Source organism: Poecilia reticulata, linkage group LG22 (assembly GCF_000633615.1).
Source record: "Poecilia reticulata strain Guanapo linkage group LG22, Guppy_female_1.0+MT, whole genome shotgun sequence".
NCBI classification, from domain to species: domain Eukaryota; kingdom Metazoa; phylum Chordata; class Actinopteri; order Cyprinodontiformes; family Poeciliidae; genus Poecilia; species Poecilia reticulata.
Window position 1 is genome coordinate 9,187,000 of NC_024352.1, and position 22,951 is coordinate 9,209,950.

Here is a 22,951-nt window from a genome sequence, read left to right on the forward strand (position 1 = left end):
AACTACTTGTAAAGTCTTTGTAGCGCAATAATACCCTTTAGGGTAAACGGTAAAACTTAGACTTTAAACAGTTGAAGACACAATGTCAACATGGACACAAACATGATCCGGTGAAAACCGCTAAGACTTTTCAAAACATCTGTTATTTGTGCTGTTTAGTCATAAAATCAGGAGTGTGATGATGCATCCAGGGTTTCCCTCAGTGTATTATCAGCCTGGCAGGCCACCAGGCTTTACTTGTCCCCCCACCAGGCTAAGCATTGCTTATTTATTTTTTTTAGTCTTTTTTAAATATTTGTATTTTTTAAGACTTTATCGTTGCTGTCCAGGTGTTAATCTGCCAATAACTGATACTTTCAAATTTCCTGTCGACTTTAAATATTTTTAACTCAAAAACACGTTGGGTCGCTGGATGAATGACTGACCTAGCACATAACCACCGGGCTTAGCAAGTTTTCTGGGGGAAACCTTGTACAAGCTGTATTTTAAACATCATACAAACAGTGGAGATATGCATCTTTTCTCACTTTGTAACCGCATTCATAATGAAGAACGTTGTTATCACCTTGACCTGGTAGTATGAACTATCTATTTCCTGTTCAAAGAAAGATATTTTTGATATATATGGATGGCAGATCAAACCAAAAATTGCACAATTCCAAGTCATACCAAACTTATTCAGAAGGTTATTGAGGTTGCATTCTAAGGAAAAATTTAGAACATAGCTTCAAATGTGTTGGCAAATTAAAAAAAAAAGGCCAATTATGCACAGTCTCGCTGCTTTATATGGGCTCTGCATCACCCAGAGTCGGTGAGTTTTTTTTTAAGACTGACTAATCGGTTGTATCTTCCTCACTTTGCCTTCCTTTACTGTCCTGTAAGAGCCGTCACATATGGTGCAGTACGCTGTAAATTCATTAATAACTAGAGGTGTGCCAATCGATCGGCCACCGATCATAATCGTCCGATTTCCGTGAAAAAGTGTATGATCGATGATCGCCGATCACGGTCTCTTGTTGCCGATCACACAAACCGATCGCCTGCATCTCATTTCGCAGCCTGCCTGTGCAGCTGGTCTCCTATTTCCTTCACACTGTGCAAACGCGCAGCAACAAATCCTAAGCGATGTGGAACTATAACGCTCTGAGTGAATGGGGAAGTTTGCGTGTTGCAGTGGAAAATTGAAGCACGTCAAAATGCATCAACACGACGAATCTAATATGGCATAAAAACAATGCCATACTTGACGGAGTTTGGCTACATCGAGGCTCGCTGCACTAAAAAAAAAAAAAAGACGATCAGATAGCAGGTAAAGCAGCACACAGCTATACTCACCTGGATTAACATGACTGTCAGAAAGCTAAACAAATAACCCGCAAAATTATTTAAGTCTTCGAGCTGCGATGTAAGACGCTGGTTCTGCTCTCGCTGTTGAACCGCTGCTACGCGCTACAGGTAGTAATATTTCACAGACGGAGCGCCGCTTCTGCTCCACCTGGTAGTGACTCTCACACCGAACCTGTTTAAAGCTGCAGCATCTAACTTACAAAAATTTATTTTACATACGTATTAAAACTTTCGCTGTCCTAACATGAGACAGATAATCTCTGAAAAAATAATCGATTTCCTCCCAGTTCTGCATAATTACTCCGCTCAGTCAGAAACAGCCACTCAGAACTAGCAGTAATCAGCTAGCCGCCATGCTATCAGGAAGTTTTCATTCAGTAACTCTGGATTGTTTATTGTAATGGATCCTGTATTTGCCTTTGAATGTTAAGTACTTGAATTTTTTTGGCAATATTGAGAGGTTTTATTTTGGCTCTTTGCATTATTTAGCCTCTTCAGAGCCTTCATATGTTATCGGTCTGTTAAAGATAGTATTACCAATAGCAGTACAATTTGCGCAATGCCTGTTTTTTTCTTGGAAAAAGTTATTAAAAATAAGTTTTTGTCTAAATTAAGGTGAATTTATGGGTTTTTTTTCCCCATATAATGTAACCGGTAGTGCTTATGATAAAAAATAAAATAAAATTATGTGATTGGTATTGGTGATTGGCCCTCATGGGTGATCGGAATCGGCAGGAAAAAACCTGATCGGCACATCTCTATTAATAAGCAAACCTGGTCATGCTCTAGCCCTCTGTATGCATGTTTTCTATCCGTTATCTCTGTCGTCATGCTCGCCTGACAGTGCGGTGGAGGGGAGGCCTACTTATGGACTTTATTGATGTTATGTCAGGGTGGATTAGGTCAAACCAGTAGACAATTACAGGAATGTGGCTGGATTATTTCTCTGATGGTGGTGAGGAGGAGGACTGGTGGATGGACTGTGTGTGTGAGGGGGGCAGCACTTAAAAGCTTAACTTGCTACGAACCTGCTTGTCATAAATGCTTTGGGTTTCAGAAAAACGCTTTTAAAACGCATCGCACACGTCTGTGATCTGTCATCATAGCGCCAGCTACTTGGAGCTCTTTTAGGACAGCATATGTTTTTCACACAGTCTGATGCATAATGTACACCAACTGTGTAAAGCGAGGCTCAATCTCTGACCTATATTTGTGAATTTAACAGTAGAATTGTCCAGAGTCACTTGTTCTGCACATCTTTCCAGTTAATTTTTCTTGCAAATTGTCCTCTGCTGTCTATTCCTTCAAGTGGAAATTATTCAGAGGAGCATAGAGCAAACTGTATGAAGTGCATTACTTAGTCTGACTGGCAACACTATCAAGCCTGGCTTGGATTCAAGATGTAGTTCAAGAAGTGGTGGACTCCATTGTTCTTGGATTTCTCTAAACAGCCTCCTTCTTTTTACCCATGATGCTTTGACTTTTGTTTTTCTGTTGTCTTAACTCTTACAAACTGAAATCACAGCATGGTGAAGAAGAAATAACTATCAATACTGGCGTTCTTGAAACGGTGTTTGTAACTTGGGTGCTTTTAATTTGCAACAGAGAGCCAACTTTCAGAGCGGTTGTGCAGACACACACTTGTAGCAATACTACACACAGTCATACTAGTTCAATGTTTCGAATCAAAGTAAATCCACTTTATTTAAGCAGTTTTAAAAAGAATAAATTGAACTCATTTGCTTTACAATAAATATCTAGATGATGACAAAAAGTTTGACTTAAAATAACAATAAAACTATATGCAAGTAAAACCGTAAAAAAATAAAAGCTAAGTAAAAATGAGAAATTGCAACAATGACGAATTATCTGAAACCACTGACTGGCTTTGTAAGAAAAAGAAACCGATTCCATTAGGCCTGTAATAAAAGAATATTTTAGTAACCCAGTACACTATCGATTACTGTTAGGATTAATCGAGTACTCGGAGAAAAACTCTCTCTCTCTTTCTCTCTCAAAAAGAAAAGATAAAAACTCGGACAATTCGACGTTATGCTGCTAGCATTTAGCAACAACTCGTAGGGGGAAGTGAGGGCTCTGCCCAACACGAATAAGGATCCGACTTCAACATGACACGTTGAATGATAAAACATAATTTAATGGAGCTAAATTTTGCTTGAGTTATTTTACTAATCAAGGTACTGGAATCATTCGAGGAATCGTCACACCCCAAGACTCCAGGCGTGAAAGTGTTTTGGTAAAAAGGTAGCGGAGTTGCTTAGTGTGCGCTGCTATCTAACTAGCGCACCTCCACACTAATACAGATATTCCATACGAGTCACTGAAGAAGCTCTAAGATGTTGAAGCCTTGATGACAAGTTCTTCTTGCACTTGGATTATCTTCTAACTCTAGAAAGCAGGTGGAACAATTTCTGGAACATGACTTGAGGATGGGAGCTTTGACCAAATTTTAGTCTGTAAACCACGACTCTGGCATGTTTACGTCTCCAGAGAGAATAAAAATCCAAGCCTTTTCTTTTATGTACGTATAAAATTTTAGTTGGCCAAAGTGAGCTACTAATCTGTTCAACCAGAAAGCTGCATTTCATCTTGCTGCTTCCCAAAGGAGGATCAAAAGTCATGCATTTGGGATTACTTACTTTCCTCTTCCAAGGTAAATGGATGTACAACAGCATCAATCTGCGGCTCCGAGGTCTTTGACAGTTGGTGAAATCCGATTTGTCTGAAACCTAATGAGGCTCTACGGCGGCTCCAAAAATTACCACAGATTTAGTGATTATGTGCCGTCTGTCTTCAGTAGAGGTCAAAATTCACGGCCCTTGGACAAATATTGGCCAAGTTAAGCAGGTTGTTTTACCAGAAGTCACAGATGTTGATTCAGGATGGAAAACTGCTGGCATGGTCAACATTATTAACTGTATTATCAAAGCATTTCATGTCTCCTTGGCAGAAACATCGCATGAAACGGTAGAACAGCAAGTTTATTGTATTGGTTTGGATTTTTGACTTGGTTTTTGAAAATATCTTGTCTGGTTTTAGAGAAAAAAGGCAACTCAAGAACCGTTTCCTTACTTACTTCAAAATGAGACTCTCTTTTGAAGAGAGTCTCATTTTCATATGTTGAGACATATCTTTTTACACACGTTCGATTTCAGCAATTTTACAACCTGATAGAGGTTATGATCAGTTATGCATTAAAAACCTTGACTTTCTTTTTATGCTAACTGTAAGTCGTGCCTACAGTGAGTAAATACGGAGCTATAGTTACTTTTCTACTTCAGAAATGCAGCTATATTTTAACAAACTTTTATTGTTATGCATCATGTTTGTGTTTCATGACTGTACTCAGTAAATCAGCGTTTTTATTGAATTCAATGTTTTGTTTACAAGAATATGAAGTCATGCTTCAATTCGGAGTTTTAATTCATGAAAAAAATAACGTAAAATGCATTCGTATTTTTTGTGAGCAAAGCATTTATTAAGATTAATGAAACCGATGGTGAGATGATTTGATCATAATCTGGACACCAGAGGGAGAAATGTTGCCTATTAGATTTTAAAATATAGGTCATATGTTGCAGCTTATGGTTTGTTTACATGCTCAGGCTCTTTGCACATTAATAGTAATTCAACATGGCATATATTAGTAATGAGTGCCTCTTGATTTTTGTCACACAGAGAAATGACTGAGTATGAGATTAATTTCTTCAGCTGCTAAAGGTCCAGCTCTTCTAGCATATTTATTCATATTCAGAATAATGCTTTCTTTTTTAATATTTTAGTGGTGTTGAAATGTAAATTACTTGTTCCATTTTACTGTTCACACCAAGACCATTTTAAAAAGGAACATCCATTTTGTTCATGTCATTTCTTATTAATTGCACTTGTCTGGTTTACAGTAGAAACAACCAGCAGACTAACAACCAGAAGAGACTTTTCCTGTTTTTTTTTGTCTTAGATTTAGCTGCAGAAATTGAATCCAATCTGACATTTTTTCACACCTTTCTACTGTCTGTTCAGTTTTAGTTTTAATATCTGCCTTTTGTTCTGGGGTCAATGAAAGGTCAGGGTGTGCTTGCTCTGACTCATTTGGCTTCAGCTTGACCTCGTTGTGTCCCATAATTCACCTGGAAAGAGGGATGAAAGGGGGAGGGGGAGTGTACAGGAATGAGGGGAAATACTAACAAAGCATTCAGATGAAGTGGATCTAGTTAAACACTCAACTATGCAATCCGCCCTGCGATGATTTCAAAAATGTCAGTGGCAACAAAGCTGCAGATTAAGGACTCAACAGAGAATTGACTGCAACTCAAATGGTTTATCCATAAATAAATTCATCACAATTGATTGTTTTAATCCATTTAGGATTATAAATGGCTGATAAATCAGTATTAGTTGGAGTTGTTTTATATTAAAAAAAAATCATACTTTTATAGTTATGTTAAGTCATAAATTATGTTGAGGTCCCAACTCTCGGTTGGTTTTCTAAAATGTAAATGCTTGTTTTTTGTTTTTTTTTAGTCTCTTGCTTCTGAAAGGATCCTGCAGATATTTTCTGATGTTTTATCTGGTAGTTAAAATCTTTGATCAAGTTTTATTCTGTGTTTAGTTTCTGTCGCCGTTGAAGTCTGTGTCTTCCCTGTTGATTGTTCCCAGGTGTCTAGTCTCCCTAATTACCCTCTTTGTATTTAAGCCCACCTGTTGTCTCTGTTCTTTGTCAGATCCTTGTCGGTTGTCGTAAGTCCATTGCTTGTTGCTCCCGTGTGTTTCAGTCAGTCCGTAGTTCTCAGTTGAACTGTATAGTCCTGAGGCTACATTTTGCTCCTTGTTCAGTCTTTTTGTCAGTTGCTACTGGTATTTAGCTGTGTGCTATCGTCTCTGCCGTGCTGCCTGATCTGGACTGTTTTGAGCTACTTTCATTATTAAATTCATCTTCATTACAACCTGGGTCTCTGCGTTCGTTCTCTCCACCACAAACCACATTCATGACAAGGAGGGTCTTGATCAGTTTTTAACAAATATGTTAAAAACATTTCCTTTTAATAAAAGTTACATACTGCAGTTTTAAGTGTGTTAAAGCTTTTAATGTGTTAAAATCTATGAATCAAAATTAAGTCCCGGTTTTGACTTCTCTGGTTTTGTTTTGGCTCATTTTTGCCCTTCAAAGCCAAAGGATTACACTTATTGCTGCCTAGTGCACCATGATATTAATAATTAATCTACTCTAAAGACATGAATGTATGTGCATCTGAATGTATACTGGCATTAATACCCAATTAGTAAATGCAGAGCTATTGGCTAAAGGCTTGTCTTTGTCTTCTATTTTTTCACTTTGGCCAACTAAAAATTCCTATTTTTGCATCAGATGCGTAGATTTAAAACAGATTTTTCATGGTACATATTTGCTTTAAGTTTTATTGCTTTTCTTCTGCCGTTTACGTGGGTCTGTCCAATAAGAGCAGTCGGGAAAATCACAAATGACTTCCTAAATCAGTCGCTCTGTTTGAGACCTTTTCGTGGGGTCAGCCCTGCTGCATAGATGCTCGTTGGATAATTCCTCAGGCCGTTCAAGGTCTAGTTTGCATGTCTGTCCATTGAACGCAGAGTGGTGAAAGTTTCCCCTCGGATCCTTATCGTGGCCCTTCGTGTACAGCCACTCTGCAGATGAAGAGTTCACGACCTGCCCTGCGTCTACGGCTTGTCCGTGCAAGTGAGCCTTCAGACCACAGAGACAGCATTGTACTTGACCTTTTAGGGAAGCGTTGGCTGTTCGAAGCAGAAACAAGCCAGGGGGACACACTTCTGTCCAACAGAGAATGCTATACGTTCTGATTGTGACCCATTTTCTGCTCGTTTCTGCAGCGGCTAAGACCATCCTCCCCTTATGAATTTCAGATGACAGTTCATGTGATGCATTGCCATAGATCCAACCGTAACAAACCGTAAGCTGAGCTACTTTCACTCTGATCCATTTACATCCAATTTTCTCAAGTCTAGTGATCAGTGTCTTGCTAAATTGGGACGACAGCGGTTCCTACATTTATCCACATTATCATGCATTTAGTTTCCCCAGCCTATTTAATGTACCAGCATAAGTAATGCATCCACTTAAAGAAATTCTTGAAAAATGGATGCAGCTGCCCTTTACTCTCAGTATTGCCTCAGTCGCCCATTAGCCTCTTCTTCACTTTTAGGGGAAAATTACAAGCTTAAGTCATTGCTTATTCTGGGATGAGAAATGTACAAAAGTAGATCAATGAATGTGAAAACGGTGGTGCTTTTTTTTTTTTCAGAAAGTAAAAAAAACAAAAAAAACATGTACAAACAATATAAGCAAGAATTTTTAGATGTTAACAATCTAAGACGATCTACCAAATAACGCGTCTTTGATTGAGAAACCTTCTATATTTAGGTCAAGGTTTGATTACGTTCTTACCTTCTTCCAGTAAAGATCGGATGTAAATGATATCCATCAGACTGTGTGCATTACTGCTTATGTAGTAGTCTGACTAAAAGCGCGGGGCGTTATGATCTTAGACAAACCTCTTAGAGGAAATTTGATCCGCTTCCTTCAGGTTTCAGATTTGTTTAGCTGTAAATCAGTCGGAGCAAGCTGAAGTTCCTCTCAACTTTTCCTTTCTGAGGGATTGCAAAACCTGACTCATGTCAAAGTTCCTCAGATCAGCTAAATAGATGTAAAGTAGGGCTGGACAATAAATCAATAACTATATGTATCGCGATAAATGCGTCTGATAGAATATTCAGTAATTTCACTAAACTCCGATCCAGAACCGCACAGCATTTTGGGGAATGTAGGCAGAGGAAAGACTTTAGCTGCTCAGCTTCTCACGGCGAGCTAAGCTTGGTTAGCAGCATCAAGTTACTCACTCATACTTTCAACCTTTTTCTTTAGTTGAAATGTATATAGCAAATATAGTTATAATTCTAGCAAAAATATTATGTCCACAAGATGAAATGGAGAGAAAAAATCCACTCCTTTAATAATCTTAACAAACCTGATTTAAAGAGTCTCTATATATGTTAATGTTTGTTTGAAATAAAGTAAAAAAAAAAAAATCACTCATTCTTTGGTTACCTAGCAACAGCCTGTTGAGTAACTTGCAGCTTCAAAAATAAAATGGTGAAAAGTGAAAACAGCTCGACAGGAAAGGGTGGATAAAACAGGAAAAGTCACGCCGGTATTTCAGATATTTACAACAAAAAACTAATCAATAATTACCCATCGACTGATATGGAACCTTTATAGCATTCTTTGTTTTTCAGCCATGTTGTCCAGCACTAACACAAAGTCTAAACATTTTGTATCATGACGATTGTCAATATTGGGATAGTTTTGTTAAATTCACCAGTATAAGTATTATAGCAGGGCCTCGCCTTTTTGTGGTTCAGTATTCACAAATTCACCTATTTGCACATTTTTCTCTAAATTATTGCAATAAAATTAGCCTACGCAGACTTTTTTTTTTTTTTTGCAGAGCATATCAAAATTATTGGAAACTAAATGAAGCCTGGGAAACATTTTTTAAGGTAAGTGCTCGGATGGTCTAAATAGAAAAGTGCTGTGAAGTGCCAATGCATTCTGTTTCACCTCTGCTGCCCCTCATAAAAAATGTATCACTTTGGGCTTCAAAATAGGTCGAAAGGAAAAGAACTGGACCAAGTAACGGTGTGTTGTAAACTGAGCTTTTTCTGAAGTCGGAGCGGGTGAAACCAAAGGTGTCTAAGCTTTACGCTCACTTTATTTTTACGTTACAGTAAATATGATATGCGGAAGTCTGTCAATACTTCCAGGAAGTTGCCGAAGTATTGAATTTATTCAGACTGAAGTTACTTCTTTCCTTTAATTAGACCCAAGTTCAAGTTTTGAAGCCACCTTCTTCATCCTCGTCTTATAAAAATGTGCCCATGCAGTGTGCCTTTTTTAAATCTTACCTGGGTGTTTCTGACAGCTCTTTGAATGTTTGTCCTACTTCAGTGACTGTGTGGAGACCCGTTCCTCTTTAAAGAAGCTTTGACGAGCAGGCGGGGTTCCCTGGACAGTAGATGACATGAATCATGTTCACCGAATGAGTTTGACGTTCCCCCAGGTCCTTCCTGGGAAGCCGAGAGAGAAAGCGATAGCTGTGGAAAGGTACGTTTCGGAAACCATTAGGGTGGGTGTTGTGTTATCAGCTGAAAGAATTAGGGCAAACCAAATAGGTGCACACTGTGCAGCTAGGCATACCCACATGACAAGTAATGCCTGTTGTGAAATATTGATTCTCACTTCTTATAACCATACAGATCTGTGATGGAGATCGGTTGTGAAAGCTACATTCATTTTTCTTTGTGAAGTTCTTGAGGCTGTTCTTACCTTTCAGTTCATAAGAAGCCTGACTTTTCCCACGCTTTGAACCATGTGGCTTATTGCCCGGTGCGGCTTTTCTGTGGATTTTTCTTCAACCACCAGGGGGCTCTTTAGCAGGAAGTGAATCATTGGAAGTCAAAATTGGAAAGTGCTAATTTTCCATTTAGAACCAGCACATGCTAGCAGCAGGCACGACGGAGAAATGTTTTCAAACTCAAACCCCCTCATCATGGAAACAAAGAAGTTCAGGCAGTTTTTAAATTGAAGGTTATCGATCTGGTAGTACAGGAGGGAAATGGAGCCGCTGCACGTTACTTCGGCATGAACAAATCCATGGTAAAGCGTTGGAGACGCGTCCTAATAAATCCAGCAGATTTATGAAAAACCGAGAGCGGCAGAAACACCAGCGGCTTATAGCCTGGTTTGGCTTATATATGTGCACATTTCTAGTAAAAAAAAAAAAGACAAACGAAAACCTTTGTAGATGCGGCTTATAGTGAGGTTCGCTCTATAGTCCGGAAAATACGGTAGTCTTCTTTCAGACTATTTGATTGACGAGTTCGGGATTTTACCCATTTTGTGTCGCCTTTTTCTTGGAAACGCATAACTGAACGAGTCGTTCTAAAACTGAAAAAATCGAACTAGAGCTGCAACTGATTATTTTAGTCATTCACTATTCTATTGATTTATTCTGGTAATTAATTGGATAAAATTATTCTCCAGATTTTTTCCATTTAACCTCTTCAGTCTTTTTTTATTCAGCATTAGAGATGCAATAAAAGAACCAAAATATTTGGTTCCTTTAAGTAAGAAAGTAAACATTCTTTGTAGCAAAGGATGCATCTACAGATGAAATATCTCTAACATCAACATGTGAAGCGTTCAGCCCTTCCTGCTGCTCAATTCTAGGTAAAGTTAATCTGTTGACAATTTTTTTTAGATTTATTTATTTTGAATGATAAAAGCATAATGATAAAAGCATAAAATCGCACATGAACAAGGAATGCAAAAGACACGTTTCTGTACCACAATAATCTTAACATGTTTGAAAAGGAGTAGGAAATCCCATAAACTCATGCCATGTTTTCAGTTGAGACTTTTTTTTTTTACAGAATTTGAACCAGATGAAGCTAAAGCCATCACTTGAAGAGTTCTAAGTAGAATATATATATTACATTTTTATTATCTTAAATGCAAAATGTAAATTTATGTCATACAGTTTTGGCCTTATTTCTGAGGTTGTTGTTTCAGCAAATGGCCTTTTTTGAGTCTGTATACTCCGGTTAATGATTAATTGATTTCTAAATTGACAATTATTTAAATATTCGATTCATCACAGTTAATCCACTGAATAATCTCAGCCCTATTCTGAACCACAGCATCATGGTATTACTGAGCTTGAGCTGTTTGGAAAAGAAGTTTTAGTCTATAGCTGGTGAGAGACGAACTCAGAAGATGTGGCGTTGTCATTTTGGGTTTTGTGTGCATTTCATCATTTAAAAGATTCTAGGAAATTGATGAGCTCTTTTTGCAATAGCAGCCATATGTTTGACAGAAAAGTACTATCAGAAGAAGATGTCTCCAAGAAGCAGAAATGAAATCAACAGAGAAATGACGCAGAGATGCATCTGGTCTGAAAAATTACTTAATTTTCAGAACGGCTGCTTTTTTTTAAAATCATTTTTTATCTTTTTATTTGAAGACGGCGCGGTCGACTTTCAGCCTCTAGAACCTGCACATTTAATATTTCTATTATCTATAGTGATGCCTGTTTGTCTATTTCAGTATCCCTGTTTTCCACAGACTTTCAGTCTAATGTTGCATTGTCTATTAGAATCACATTATTGCAGAGTCCTGTGTTGGTGAAAGGAGTGTTTCTGTTTATGGGCTTAGTGTTTAATCCTGCTCTGTGTGTGTGTGCATGTCTGTGCTGGAGAAAGGATTACAATCCCCAAGCTAAAAATGGGTCTGCTGTGTGCATATATGCTTCATAAATGTTGAGACACAAGAAAAGAAGAGGAGGAGTTGCCACTCTTGATAAGAAAACATGAACCACAGCCTGTACCGGTTGTGAAATGTTAACAAATGTTTAATAAACTGTACCTTTTGGAAAAAGTTATGAAATTTATGTAGATGGCATTGGTACCAAAATGGCCTCCAAGAACTGCTTCATTTACTACTTTCATATACTTCTGAGTTTAATATATTTTAGAGATTTCACATTATATGCAAAACTAGTTTTAAAAAATCACAGTTCCAACAAGGAAGAAGAGAAAAAAACAGCCAACATTCCTATAAATACTGTCATCTACGATAAAGTATGTAGCAAAAAGAAAAATTAAAAATGAAGACCATACAAAAACCGTCAAGATTTATGTCGCTGCTCAGCCAGAATTTCAATTTCAAGTTGGGAATGTATAATTACTATTATCATATACCAGATGATTGGAGGTTCTTGGAGGTGTAAGTGATTCATTAGTTTGATGGTCGGCATGTTTGACTCAGAGCAGAAGTCAAGGTTATGTTACTTTATTTAAGGTGACCTGTTTTAGAAATGCACTGCAGCTGTTTGTCAGGATGTTACTGTTAGAAATAAATACTAGACAACAATGAGGTAACATGTCGACACTGGTGACGGTAACGACCCTTTCTCAAGTCTTGGCTGCCATCTAATCCTCTTTATGCCTCTTTATTTACGTTCACATGTAGGCATTATTAATGTACTAGCTATTTCAGTTGCACCATCTCTGCTATGAACCATTTGATGCGTTTTTCATTCCTCCTTTAAGAAGCAGTGTAATTAATTGTTTGTACTAGTTGGTAGGTTTTAGATTCGTTTTAGTGAAGCTACCATGAAAATGCATCTCTGTAACTTTTCAGTCTTATGATTTCAACTCTTTTTGTAGAATTTGTTGACATGACGGTGAGGCATTAGCGGAAAAAAAGCATTCCTCCGTTACAGTTAAATCTTATAAAATGTATCCTTGTCCTAATTATAAGTTTGAGACAAATTTCTCCTTCAGTAATGGATATTTCAAGCAAATATAAAATAAAAATACACAACTTTTTTTACCAAACATTTTTGGTTAAAAAGTTTTTGCACTATTAGGTGTTTTTTTTTGTTTGTTTTGTTTTGTTTGGCTGTATTAAAATTGGTGTATTTCACACAAGCTGCAATGGAAACACTTTTTTTGCATCACAGTCATGTGATCAAAAGCCAGATGTTACTGCTGCTGGAAAAACGGAGAAGCTGACAGGAAGTGTTAGGACAACGGTATGACTTTTTTTTTAATGATTTATAAAATGACACTCATTTAGGTGTGATTTTAATTGCTTTTCTTTAACTGATACACCGCAATTGTGAAATCTTCTTTTTTTTCCCCCAACAATCGACAAAGTTTTGCGCATATTTGTATTTTAATTGCAGCTATAATTGACTCATAATTCCACATAGACGCAGTTATATGGACAGACATCCAACTGCAGCATATCTAATGGTAAACTTGCCTTTGGTGTATTCCCCTAATTTTTCTGCATGCACACATTATTGTAATTTTTAACAAGCTTAAAGTTTAGCCTTATCTGGTTTGAACTCGCTGTTAATCTGCATCTCGGTTCCAGCTACCTCACAGGCCATGTGCTGGACTTGTGTTTTTAATAAACCCAGAGAGTCAGACGGGCTGTGTCATAAACATCCTCTGGTGTTTCTGCCAAGTGGTTTAGTGAAACGTTAAATGAGATATATTATGGTGCAATAGACCCATTCTGCTTGGCACTCAAGTAGGCCAAACATGGCAGCTTGGATAAATCCCCATTCTCCACTGCCAACAGGGTGATATAATACAGCTGATGTCTGTATACAGAGGACATTCTTTTCTCTACATGGAGAAACTTGATGAAGGAAGCATAATTTGGGGTTTATTTACATTTTGTAGGCTAATGTTAAACAGTAGACGGCACTCGGATGATTTCGCAGCTTTGTGTTGGAGCAAAAGGTGGATTTACCTGAATGAAGTCGATCCTTATATGTGATAAGTGAATTTATGTGAAACCAATTAAGTACTTGTAGCTGTTGCACTTATTTCCATTTGTGCGTTTACTGCTTTCCATTTAGAGCAGGAACTAATCTAATGAAATGCCAAACGAATCGACAAAACTATTATGTACATGTGCTTTTTCACAATGACCTCCTGCCCACTTATTTATTGATGTACATTTTAACATAATAATTAGCCACTTTAGCTATTGATGGTGCAGTACATGGTAAATGGGCCATGTCTCTTTGTCTTTAGGCCTATTTGCGTATGTGTCTCTCTCACAAGCTTACTTTTGTCATTAAAAATGTGGTTTATCATAATACATTGCTGTTCTTTTCTTTGTCTTATTAATAATGCGTTTAAAATTCATGCTGATTTTGCTCCCAAGATGAGATGCAGAGTTCATGAGAACAAGAGGAGACAAAGGTTTTACAATGTTTGTGGGGAAAAGACGACACTTTTTAGATGTTTTCCAAAAACGGCTTTCATAAATATCAAACTCCACTCATCCATCCATCCATCCATCCATCCATCCATCCATCCATCCATCCATCCATCCATCCATCCATCCATCCATCCATCCATCCACCCATCCATCCATCCATCCATCCATCCATCCATCCATCCATCCATCCACCCATTTATATAATCGGTGTATAATAATCCAAACCAAGCAGATTTCTTTGTCATATACACTCACACTGATGAGCGCTTCGGGGTCAAAGGTTCAGTACCCTGCCCGAGGGCATGTGGAGCAGAGATGGTGGGGAATTAAACCCTCCCTTGGATGCTCCACTTTGCTAACTATAGGACATAAAAAATTAAAAATTCAAAAAGTTGGTTCTGTAAGGTTGTGTATGTAATATCTTGATGCGAGGTAGAACTTGCCTCATTCTAGAGGAGAACGTCAGAGTTGAGTCGACCTTCGGCTCATCAGGAAGTGGGAGTGGCTGTGTGTCGCGGGGCGGTAAATGGTGAGAGTGTGCACCGCAATGAGACGTTTGTTCTGCTGACGCCGAAGTGGGATCCAATGGATGAGCAGTGCTTCCATTCATGTACACTCTGTGCGTTTTGTTTATGCTCCAATGACTGGGTCATGAGGTGCATCACTCAGGGCCTGCAGCGTCTTATAGCACAAATGCTGCGTTACGCTCACCGTGTGCTGCGTCTAGATCAACTGAAGCCTGCATCAGACAACACAAAAACCCTGTAATTAAAGCTGTCTTTTAACCATTTTCATCTGCTGTTAGAAACTGGAAATGTTATAAACGTTATACCAAAATCGATTCTGTCGAAGTAGGTTAAATCCACTCTGGCCTCCACCTGACCTCTTACTAATGATAAAAAGCCCCCCGAGGGATTTTAAAAAGCATTGTGGGGCGTAATTGGGATCATGCAGCCATTTTGCTCAGAGAGGCTATAAATAAACATCACACCAACACTTACAACATACACAGTCTCTGATTGATACTTCCGTTTTCCTTTTTCTTCTGTTGCTGCGGTCGATCGGCTCCGTAAGCCGGTGGGAGACTGAGCGTAGGGGCCGCGTGGCGCGGAGTCGGGTCTTTTTCCAACTGCCAGCATGTCATTAACTAATGCGTCTCCGCCTGACCTCAGCCTGACTTGATGTCTGCTCTGCCACGGGCTCTCTCCGTCATGCCCCCAGACGTGACAGTTGTGCGAGACGCCGAGGCCCCGTGGTTCACCTTTGCCGTGGCAGGTCACGGTGGATGGCATGTCTGTTGGTGTGTGTTTGGCTCTCACCGCGATTCCATATGGCACAATGAGGCCAGCTCGATGAACCTGGACCCCTGGCCCCTGACGTCTCGCGTGTTCTTGTGGAGGGGGGAATCACAAATAAGAGCGGTGGTCCCGCCAGCCATGAATCTAATGAATATTAAAATGATGGAATCGGAAATGGAGACGCGTCGAGGTCTTTGCTTTTTGTACCACTTGTTGATTTTAATCCAAGTTGACGGTTTTCATGTTGGGGAAAAAAATGAAAGTTTTTTTAAATGTCACATAAATATTATGTCACTCTAATGATTCATGCCAACAAGATTTGTTGGCATTTAGATTGTAAGTTCAGTCGGGGGGTGTGGATGGTGGCATGGTTTGGAGGTAAACAAACTGTCCTCTGCAAGATGGAAAAATGTCACTTTGGTTTCAGTCGACACTCCCAGAGGAGCTGTTAAGAGCGATAGTTGAATTATGTTCATGTTCTAAAGCCAATAAGTTTAATTTATAATTAATCATTTTCAGTGGTGACTTCTTTAGCTTTCCAGGAACCCATTCCTGTTACGTAATGAAAGCGGAGCGAAGTGAATCAATCCAAATTAACTCTTTAGTTAAAGATTCCAGGAATAATTCAGTTCAATTGTTTATGTGGCGCTGACTACTAATGGCTCTAGACGAACAGATGCAGTTTAAATCCAGAGATTTGCATTTGAACCCATTCCTGTGCATTTTGAATATGTTACATTCACTCCAATTGGACAGTCGTTATGATGCCATCCAGACTGGTTTGTTACACCGACTGGTTTAAATGTTTTTAAATGTCTAAGCCTGCAACAATGGGAGACTGGTGCTTACATTATGTCATTAACTTTGCAACAATCCCTCATTCTGACAGTGATAAAAGTGGCAATAAAAGGTATTTACAATGTTTTATGACTAACTTCAGTCAAAACACAAATACCGTTATTAAAAACAACATAGAAATTAAAATAATCTGCACACAGTAACTACATATAATATTTTTGAGTTTATTTTCATTTGTTGGTCCTTCATTGAAGAAACGGTGCTGTCAGTTCTTGGTGTTTTCAGACATAACTCAGTCTGCTGCTACAACTCACCTGGGATTTTTTTAAAGACAAAGCAGAAGAACAAAAAAAAACACTAATACATAATAAAAAATCAATTGTTAAAATTCAACTAGCATTCAACATCATTTACAAGAACATTTAGTGTATTTTTGTTAAATTATCCCACTCAGTTGCACCTTTCTTTGAATCTAGAATTTAAATACTTGTATTTTTTTACGTTGTAAATTTGTCCTAAATTTGTGGGCTCTTTATTTAATATTTTACATTTATATGAATCTGCCTGTCACTTCCTGAATCTATTCATTTATTCACTACTGATAAACGGGAAAAAATAGAAATAAAACGAACCTAAACGACGTTTCATACCTGCTTTGGTGAGCGACGAGTTGAAGTGATTTTCTTTGACCTGCTCATGGATCATAAATGAAATATCATCTAGCAGCAGGAGGATGCTCTGCTATTTTGTTTCAGTCAGAGGTCATAATCTGTCGTATTTCATTAAGGGTCACCTGGCCCGAATAGGGGTCAGATCGGGGTCAGTGGTCTTCATTTAATAAAACATAATCAGATTCTTTGTAAGACTTGTTCATCAAAAATACTTTAATATTTTAATTACAGGTACAGGGTGCAAATGGACCTGCCTATGTTTTGCTACACACTTAACTTACCTGACATTTATTACCAATATTAGTTTTTTCTTTAAGTTTTACTCCCTTTTCGTCTCGGTTTTGATTCGAAACGCCCAGAAGAAGCTGGACTCAAACACGTCACAGTTTGAATCGTCGGTTTTGACACCACGCGTTTAAGCTCGGTGTTCGGCCCATTGCTTCTGAGCTGTCCCTCCGCTGCGCCGTGCGCGACTCATCAAATGCCTCGCATGACCTGACTTAGCAGTGATCCCTAAGAAAAGTCTTGTTTGTGCGGCTGCTCGCCCCGAGGGAAGCGACGTCGCCTCGTGGCTCAAATCCACGGCGCTGAATATTTATCATGCTCTCTCGTTTTGTTTTAATGTGCTGACGTGTCTGCGAGCGCATTACTCAGCCGAACGGGGACGCCTGTTGTTCTGGTTAAAGCTGAATTTTCTTTGTGTTTTTCTTTCAAACAGCCAGGTTAAGTTCATGAAGAGCCTTTTGCAGTAGACTAACCAGGAGAATGCTCGTAGCTGCTGACATTTAACTTTCAGCTCCTCAAAGTTCCTTTCTGGAGCCATCGTTGCAGAAACATTGATTGAAAGTGCAAGACATTTTGCACACAGTCGGAGCCGTACAGGTTCAACCATGGATGTAAATAATGAAGTGAGGGAAAGCTTCTTGGCTTTTGGAAGGGCTTTATTATTTCATCTTCTTCTAGTTGATTTTAATACAGAAAGACTTGATCTGTAGATGGAAGAGAACGTTGCCCCATTAGGTGTAGCTGGATGCAGATGGGTGTTTAAATAGTCAGTTTGACAATCTTGAATTTCACTTTCAATGTCTTGAGTATTATCACTAACGCACCGCAAAAACACAAAATCCTACAAAGTATTTTCAGTCTGGTTTCTAGTGCAAATGTCTTGGTAAACTTCAAATAAGACAAAACTAACTTACAATTAACTTTTTAGCAAGATATAGGTGCTTGTTTTAAGTAAATGACTCCTTAATTTTGATGAGAAAGCATTTGTTCTATTGGCAGATTATTTAACTTATAACAATTTTCCCATTTTATAAGTTAATTTGTCTGCCATATTAAGGAATTAAAACAAGTCTCTATATCTTGCTGAAAAGTGTTTTTTTTTTTTTTTGTTAGTCTTATTTCAAGTGTGTTGAGATATTTGTACTAGAAATTAGACCATAAAAAAACCTTGGTAGGATTTTGAGTTTTTGTAGTGTACTGATGTTACCCAGCCGTTAAAGAAGCAGTATGTTACTGTTAAAAGAAAATGTTTTCAGCAACACTATTTGAAGAGTTGTGCAAAAGACTGACATGATGGACTAAACACTAAGTGTGCTTAAATATTATGTTGTCAATCAAATCAATAGTTTTTATCTGCTTACTGTCAAATTACATCAATCAATATCTCTAGTTTCTTGAGAATTGGAAATTCACACAAAATCACCCCAAACTTTTTTGTGCCGATACATAATTGGGAGTTTATTCTGGATTTTTCTCAAAAATTGTCAAACTTTCTTACTTGTACTACACGGCTGCCTCGGCCTTCATTAATATCAGATTATAGTCCATCATCTTCACAGCAAGTAATAAAGTCACATTTACCGCCATAAATAAACGCAAATATTGCAAATATTTCCAAATTAGTACCACACACACTTTGATTTTTATTGCAAAAGGAGAACAAAAAATAATCACAAAATGCTGGAGGGACTAAAAAGATGTTCAATAATATTTAATTTTAAGAATTCATTAATATTTTAACAGTTTATGATCAGGTTTTATCAATACGCTCTGGCCCAACTGGCCTTTTAAGAGCCTTCATCATCTTGATTCGGCCCAAAACGAAAATGTTTTAGAGAAATTGTACAAAGAGAAATTTTTAGTCCTTGCTGGCAAAATGCAGTGGGGGTGATTATGCAAACGGTGGTTTTTATACATAAAAAAATTCTTGATTGGAAATTTTAATGTTTCTGATGATGCTCCTGCAATTAAAATCAAAGTTTCTTGTAAAGATATTTAATTTCTATCATATGCATCTCAGGTTGCAGAAACTGCGGCGTCTGCTTCGTCCTGACGTCCTAATCAAGGATACAGCCACGTGTGATGGTCATCTCTGATCACTGTTGGTTATTAATCTCATAATGGACTCCTTGATGATCAATAAAGTTTTTATGAGGAAAACTTAACAGCACAAAGCTCTATAAAGCTATACATTTATTATTCATTCTCCTATATTGGATACCAACATGGAAGAGGCATTAAAATGTGTAGAAATTGCTTTCTTCCTAATTATCAGCATCTTTTAACAGCTTCAAGAGGTCGAATGGCTTTCATTTGGATTTTTTTTTTAATTAAACATGTCCCATATAAATCACAGAATGCAGATTTTTCTGCTGTTTATCGTCGGGTTAGCACTTCAGACCAGTGGGGATTTTGTTTTTTTCCCCGGTGCTTTTATGTCTATCGTTCCACATCTGTGGGGAGGAAATCTGGTACAAATCAAGTCTGCATTCAGCCGAGAAGCAGAGAATCTGGTCTGGTTTGTATGTTTCTGTTCAGTGTGACAAAGATAAAAATCACCGACAAAGAGTGGTTGCCGCGGCGCTCAGAGCTGATCTTAAGCATGACTTCTCCCGTCTCCCTTTTTGCCCTTTTGAAAGCAGAAGGTGCCTCTTCACTTGTACTCTTTTCCGTGTGATCGCACCTGAAGGAGCGCAGTAGATCCGTGCTGACATTTAACTTCCAGGGAAGAACCCAGTTTGTTTTTCTTTCTATAAAAAATCTACCTCATGTCCATCATGCTTTCTTTTTTTTTTTTTTGTCTGAAGGAAGAGAGTTTTAGTTGAGCAGATCTGGCAGTGGAAGCCGATGTAAATAAACTGGAGCTCTTTGAGAGTAGCCGGCTTTAAGCGTCAGAGGTCAGGCTTTCCAAATGCTCTCTAAAGCTGCTGAAAATGCGCTAAAACGATAAATCTGCTGTCTAACGTTACAAAAAATAACTGGTAGAAAACATACACTGCAAGTCCTGCTTCAAAGCTTTTATTTATTTGAAGCAACAGAGTGTTTGCTGATACTGATCATAGACTTTCAGATCGTCATGTTCAGAGGAACGCCACCTCCTGATAACTCTCGATTGTTCTCATCAAAATCCACAGTTTTTAAGAAAAAATATTTGTGGTCTAAGCCCCCTTTTATGTGCATTGACTAAATCTGTGCTCCCAGTGTGACTGTCGCTGACTGTTCAACTGATATAATCAGCCACAGGCAGCAAAGCTTTGAGGTAAACATCTGAACAACATCTGCGCTAATCTCCTGCAGTCCGTGAGCTAATGAAGCCCCAGTGGACAAAGCGTGTTGTACGCTCAGCTTCACTGCCAAATTTTTCATCTGCCATTTAAGATTTCATATATTGAGGTACTAAATTGGAGAGGAAGGACATCAAATCTGTTTTTTCTGACCGCAAGTTAAAGCAGCAGAGACGGTAATTGTATCTGCGTATATATCTGATTGGTAATCATTTTAATATTTGACAAAGTAAATGTTTTTTCTTCTAAATGTTTCCTTGGATATATTGAATCTAATCAAATTCTTTTGTCATTTCTTGCACAAATCTTTTGGGTTTGATTCAAATACTGGCTGAAGACTTTAGTCTAACTTTGTTGTAAAATATTTTTATTTTATGACAAGGAAACTGAAGATATGTCTGCAATTCAGTCTGTTAGAGAGACTTTACCAGATAACAGGAATTGGTGAGTGAGTGAGAGAGAGAGAGAGAGAGAGAGAGAGAGAGAGAGAGAGAGAGAGAGAGAGATCCGAATAATTAAAAAAATGTGGAAGTTTCTCAGTTTGAAAATTTGCAGGAGAAAAACTTGGAATTTTTTCCTAATATTTTTCTAGAAATAATTCAGACATGGTCAACTGAGATTTTCTGGCTGCTTTCCTTTCGCAGTTTTGATGGTAATTTTATTTTTAGCCATGAAATGATGTGCATGGGCTTCCATACAGGTTTGCAAGCCGTGCAAGTTAAAATTGTCTGATTAAAAAAAAACAAAGGCTGAAACTCCATCACTTTAACAAAAACACACAGCAGCCACACTTAAAAAAAAACAAAAAAAACAACTTTATGTACATATTTTTTTTCTTTGCTTCTTATTGAGAAATAATTATTTTAATATGTAATAGTTAGAACTTTGTAAAAAGTGGATTACATTTCTCCGATCTGTAAACCCTTAGAACGGAAAAACATTTTTTCTCTTTTTAAAAAAAATAACACTCTTAGAATAACACACCGACACAACTCTGATTAACTGTTGTTTGAAAGTCTCTCGGCTCCATGTAACAAAACAAAACCAGTGCAGTTCTATTTTAAACCTTAAAAAAAAGGATTTCCCACCAGAAATAACGGTAATGTCTTTTGTGCGTGACAAGCAGCATGTGCGCCGTGAGGACGGCTGCTGTTTTATATTAACGCTGCTGTTGGAACATGGCAAACATGATCATGAAAGAGGATGTAGGTGCTCTGATAGCTGTGATGGGGAAACTCCAGAGAAATGCAGACGCTGCGTTTCTGTGAGAAATGACGGGAAGCCGCACGACAGGTATTGTATGCGCTCGCCCTGCAGGGTGGACAGAGAATGTGCAGAACAACAACCATGAACTATTGCTTCAGACGACCTTCCTGCCACTTTTTATCTGGGAAGGGTTTATAATTTATATATCGATCCATTTCCAGGAAACATGAATTAAAGATGCCCTTTTTAAAGCATTTACTGTCTGTCCATTGTTGCTTGGACTTTTTACTATCAATAACGTTTGTTTGTAGAGCACATTTCAGCAACAAGGCAGTTAAAACTGCTTTACATCTTAAAAACTCAAAAATAAGTCATAAAAACACCAAGCATTGGGAAAACTAGTAAACATTACATTTTGGTGAGTGCCGTCACCAAAATCATTGTTGCACATCAAATAAGTTGGTCAATGTTTCATTTATCATGGTTCAAAACCAACTCTAAACTGGTGGGTTTTAGCCACTCAGCGTTTCAGCTGTTTTGCAGTCTTCTGGAAAACCGGCAGCTTTATTTGACTTGTTTTCAGCGAGTTGGACTGACAGCAGGTGAGGCTGTGACTAAACAGGTTCAGTAGGGAGTTGACATGTACATAAGCAAAACTAAAATCAAAATAAAAACATGTTTTTTTCATTTTAAATTTAATTTATGTATATATATATATATATTCCCACAGCTACATTTTTAAACAAAAGCTTATTCCAAATGAACTAGAAAAAGATTTTATATATATTATATAAACATAAGTTTTCTGAAGTGATACCTTTGACTCTGTCCAACATGGTGACTTTAAATGATCTTTACGTAAACTAACTGCATTTGTGGATGAATATGAAGAGAAATTCAACAACCTCTGAGGTTTTCATTAGAAAATGTAAAGTTGTTGAATCTCACTGCTGCCTGCTGGTTTGATACTTTTACCAATTCCAGTTGCAGCGTTTAGACCATTAATTTCAAAGAATCACAAAATGAGATTTTTACTCATGTGCTGCAATTGATATTCTTTGTTGCATCTAGTTCTGTACTGACTGATTTCGGATGCAGCCATCAAACATATGAATCAGGTCTAAAACTGTAATTGCTTATTTTAAGCACTTAAAATTTGACAAACTGTTTTAAAAGGTTTAGTCAGAGTTG

General features: G+C 37.9%; 1 protein-coding gene across 7 annotated transcripts in view; it reads left to right on the plus strand.

The window, feature by feature from the left end:
- The window catches only part of sash1b (SAM and SH3 domain containing 1b), a 61,406-nt gene that overhangs the window by 7,026 nt on the left and 31,429 nt on the right, over positions 1-22,951 (plus strand). The gene's annotated exons all lie outside the window — the stretch shown is intronic.